The sequence below is a fragment of the Otolemur garnettii genome, unplaced genomic scaffold, assembly GCF_000181295.1.
Source record: "Otolemur garnettii isolate 467f Iridium unplaced genomic scaffold, OtoGar3 scaffold00112, whole genome shotgun sequence".
Lineage (NCBI taxonomy): Eukaryota > Metazoa > Chordata > Mammalia > Primates > Galagidae > Otolemur > Otolemur garnettii.
This window is the reverse complement of record NW_003852507.1, coordinates 754,227-758,961: the sequence shown is the minus strand read 5'-3', so window position 1 is coordinate 758,961 and position 4,735 is coordinate 754,227. Positions and strand designations below refer to the sequence as shown.

At 38.5% G+C, this 4,735-nt stretch overlaps 1 protein-coding gene across 2 annotated transcripts in view; it reads left to right on the top strand.

Moving 5' to 3' along the window:
- Nucleotides 1–4,735, top strand: part of TAOK1 (TAO kinase 1) — a 145,686-nt gene that overhangs the window by 47,199 nt on the left and 93,752 nt on the right. The gene's annotated exons all lie outside the window — the stretch shown is intronic.

Sequence of the window (4,735 nt, the reverse complement as noted above, 5' to 3'; positions counted from 1 at the left end):
GGCTATTTTTTGGTTGCAGCCGTCATTGTTGTTTGGCGGGTCCGGGCTGGGGATTCGAACCCGCCACCTTAGGTGTACGTGGTGGCTGGCACCTTAGCCGGTTGAGCTATAGGCGCCGAGCCTTAAGCAATTCTCTTGCCTCAGCCTCCCAAGAAGCTGGGATTACAGGTGCCCACCACAATGTCTGGCTATTTTTTGGTTGTAGTTGTCATTGTTGTTTGGCAGGCCCGGGCTGAATTCAAACCCACTTGCTTTGGCACTCTAGCCGCTTGAGTTACAGGCACTAAGCTGATCTTTTAGCTGTTATATTTCCTTGTCCTTTTTTTTTTTTTTTTTAAAGACAGGATCTTGCTTTGTTGCCTGGGCTACAGTGCATTGGTGTCATCATAGCAGACTGTAACCTCAAACTCCTAAGCTCAAGTCCTGCCGACTCAGCCCCCCAAATTGGTAGAACTACAGGTGTGAGCCACTCTTATTGTTGTTTCTCATCCTTTTAATGTCTTTAAGCTCTGTAGTAGTATATTTATTTCCTTTGCATTGTTGGTAATGTGTGCATACTCTTTATTTCCTTTTATTAGTTTGGCTAGAGGCCCTTCAGTTTTATTATTTATATATTTGTTTGGTTTTTTTAAGGCAAGTAGTTTGTTGAGGAAGAGAAAGAAACGTTTACAGAGTCAGAAAATTTACAAAGCAGGATATTTGCATCATAGACAGTGAATGGGCCTCCATTGCTAGGGCAAGTAGGCAAACAGGTGAGGTCATTCAGGTTTTTTTTTTTTTTTTGGAGACATGTCTCACTTTATCACCCTTGGTAGAGTGCTCTGGTGTCACAGCTCACAGCAACCTCCAACTCCAGGCTTAGGCGATTCTCTTGCCTCTGCCTCCCGAGTAGCTGAGACTACAGGTGCCCGCCGGAACACCCAGCTATTTTTTTGTTGCAGTTTGGCAAGGGCTGGGTTTAAACCTGCCACCCTTGGTGTATGGGGCTGGGGCCCTACTCACTGAACCACAGGTGCCACCAGAGGTTGTTCAGTTTTAATGATCTCTCCCCCTCTTCCAAAGAACTAACTTTTGATTTTCTCTGTTCATCTTTTTTTTTTCCATCACCAATTTCTTCAGTATTTCCTTTCTTATATTTACTTTTGGATTAACTTCCCTTTCTGTTTTTATATTCTTAAAATAGAAGCTTAGATTATTGACTTGAGACTTTATTTCTTTTAGTACAGTATAGCATTTAGTACCATATATTTTCCTCTAAGCATTGCTTTAACATTATTCTACAAATTTTATGGGGGTTTTTTGTTTTTGTTTTTGAGACAGAGTCCTGCTCTTGTTACACAGGCTAGAGTACGGTGGTGTCATCATAGCTCACTGCAACCTCAAATTCTTCACCTCAAGTGCTTTTCCTGCCCTAAGCCTCCCAAGTAGCTGGGATTACAGGCACCCACTACAGCGCCAGTCTAGTTTTTCTATTTTGAGTAGAGACAGGGTCTTGCTGTTGCTCAGGCTGGTCTTGAACTCCTGAGCTCAAGCAATCCACCTGCCTCAGCTTCCCAGAGTGCTAGGATTATAGGTGTGAGACCCAACACCTGAGCTGGCCACCTTCTCTGTTCTTAAAAACTATATGTTAGGGATTTTAGGATGTTATCTTTTTCTTATTTGTTTTCAAAATTTTTTACATGTTAGGGATATTAGCTATTTTTTTGTAAGTTTCAAACATTTCCCCCAAGTTTTTATTTTCCTCTTTCTCTGTGTGTGTGTGTGTGTGTGTGTGTGTGTGTGTCTTTTTTTCATGGTCCTTCCTCTCAAGTTTTCTTTTCTGTATTATCAAATACCAGTCTTTTTCCTACTGCTTTGGATTTAGATCACAGTTTAGAAAAGTTTCTTACCCTTGTTGCAGAGAAATTTATAACAACTATATAAGTGTTAGAAGTAATTTCTTCTAATACTTGTACGGTTTCATTTTTATATTTGCATATCTGATCCATATAGAATTGTGATGTTCAGTTTGAGGAAAGGTATGATTTTTTTTTCCCACTTGGCTATTGGGTTTTCCCCAAAACACTTGTTTTTATCAAATCAATTTTTTTTTCATTGATTGAGAGGCCTTTTTAAAAAGCCATTTAGCAGCAATGTTTATGTAAGATATACAGTAGGTATATAACTTTATTTTTCCAAGTGGATTATCAATTTTCTCAACAATATTTATTCCTTGATGCACATTCATGGGTTTGGTTCTGTCCTTTCTTTTAGATTATTGATTATTTGTTCTTCTTGTTTTAGTATTCTACTCTTGGTGATAGCAAGTTTGGTGTTAAAACTTTTGGTATTTGGTAGAGCAAATTATCTAATTCCCTCATTATTTCTTTTTCTTATCTGTTTTCAAAACTTTTTACATGTTAGGGATATTAACTATTTTTTACATAAGTTTCAAACATTTCCCCCAGGTTTTTGTCTACCTCCTTTTTTGAGGGGTGGGGGGTGTCTTCTTTGGAGTCTCTGATTTTCTGGAAATTGCTATCCTTATGAATTTTCTGTTTCTATTAACTTTAATGTTTTTCTATATCATAATTTTATGGTTTGTTCAGTATATATTTGGGGTAGTGAATTGATTTCTAGGAGTTGTGTAGAAGAGGATAATTAAGTGCATTGCATTATTTGAATAAATATGTAGTATTAACTGTAAGGGGTTAGGGGAAAGTGGTATTTGAGACACATTGCTTGTGTAGGAAAGAGTAGTTACAATGTAATATGGTAAATGCTGCAAGATGTTTTGGGGAATGGAGAGTAATCAACTTTTCCTAATAGAAAAGTTTACAAACATGACTTTAAAATTTACAAACATGACTTTAAATCTTGAAAGATTTTTGAGTGAGAATTTGTTAGGCAGATAGGAAAATGCAAATCATGGAATGATTAGAAAATTTTCATGTAAAATAATTCTTGTAATTAGGGTGCTAAAAGTTGACCATTCACAATTCTTTTTTTTTTTTTTTTTTCCCTTTGAGACAGAGCCTCAAGCTATTCCCCTGGGTAGAGTGCTGTGGCATCACAGCTCACAGGAACCTATAACTCCTGGGCTCAAGTGAGTCCCCTGCCTCCGCCTCCCAAGTAGCTGGGACCACAGGCTCCCGCCACAATGCCTGGCCATTTTTTTGGTTGCAGCCATCATTGTTGTCTTGGCGGGCCGGGCTGGATTCGAACCCGGGCTGGATTGCGCCCCAGCCACTTGAGCCATAGGCGCTGAGCCCAGAATTCTTAAATGTTCAATGAGGTCTTAACATGGAAGTGAATTTTTTATTTTTCTCTATAGATTGATTAATTGAGTATTAATACTTTATATGGAATTTAGTTCAACCTACTTTTTGTTTGAGACAGAGTCTCATTTTGTCACCCCTTGGTAGAGTGCTTTGGCATCATATCTCAAAATCTTGGGCTCAAGTGATTCTCTTGCCTCAGCCTCCCAAGTAGCTGGGACTATAGGTGCCCACCACAATGTCCAGCTAAAGTTTTTAGAGATGGGGTCTCACTCTTGCTCAGGCAGGTCTCAAACCCATGAGTTTAGGCAATCCACCAGCCTCAGCCTCCCAAGTTCTGGGATTACAGGCGTGAGCCATTGCGACCTTCTCATTTTAGGGATGAGAAATTCAGGGACTTTGCTGTGGTCACATGTTCTTGAAAGAACTGTGATTGAGACTCTTTGTTCCAGGGAACTTCCAGAGCAGTGAAATTGATAAAGGATATGAGGCAGCCTTGGATGTATATTAGAAATGGAATACAAATCGACAATTTATACCTTTTTATTGCAGTATAGTATTAATTTAGGGAGATAGAAAGGCATAAAATTTACTTCATGTAGTTACAAAGAAATTTTCTAGCAAGAATTAAAATTTGGTTCAGTTATTCTACTAAACATGAGACCCATTTAAAAGTTATCTAAAATGCAGGGGGAAATTGGATGGAGCTGTTTTTTTCTTTTAGAAGTTTAATGAAATCAATTTTGGGGTTTTTTTATTGCTGAATTAAACAGATTAGATGAGAATAGCTAATATTTACTGTAGTTCTTACTATGCTGGAGCTTATATATAACTCATTTAACCCTCCTAACTACTCTATGCAATGCATTGTTATTTTCATTTTATAGATTAGGAAAATGAGACTAGTCAAATTCTCATCTTGGAAATATTATTACTGGGATTCATATGCAGGCAGTTGTCATTCTAGAACCCAGGTTCTGAAGTCTCTAAATTATGACAAACATTTTTAAAATTGAATCATCTGATATAAAAGGAATTGATAGCAGAACCACCAGGGAATTTATTGGTTGGTTGTATGTCTGATTATCTGAAGCACAGTTGATAAAGGCCATATTTTAATCAGGCGAATCAGGTTTATAAGGAAATAGTTGTCTACGTAAAATTTGTTACTTTCTCCCACTGCAGTTTTCTTTGGAATATCTGTTAGAATTGATTAATACACTAACATATGGTATCTTAAAGGGGAAGAAATTTTCCTGTTAGAAACATGCTATAAGGGCAGTGCCTATGGCTCAGTGGGTAGGGCGCCAGCCCCATATACCAAGGATGGTGGGTTCAAACCCGGCCCCAGCCAAACTGCAACAAAAAAATAGCCAGGCTTTGTGGCAGGTGCCTGTAGTCCCAGCTACTCAGGAGGCTGAGGCAAGAGAATCGCCTAAGCCCAGAAGTTGGAGGTTTGTGTGACACCACGGCACTAT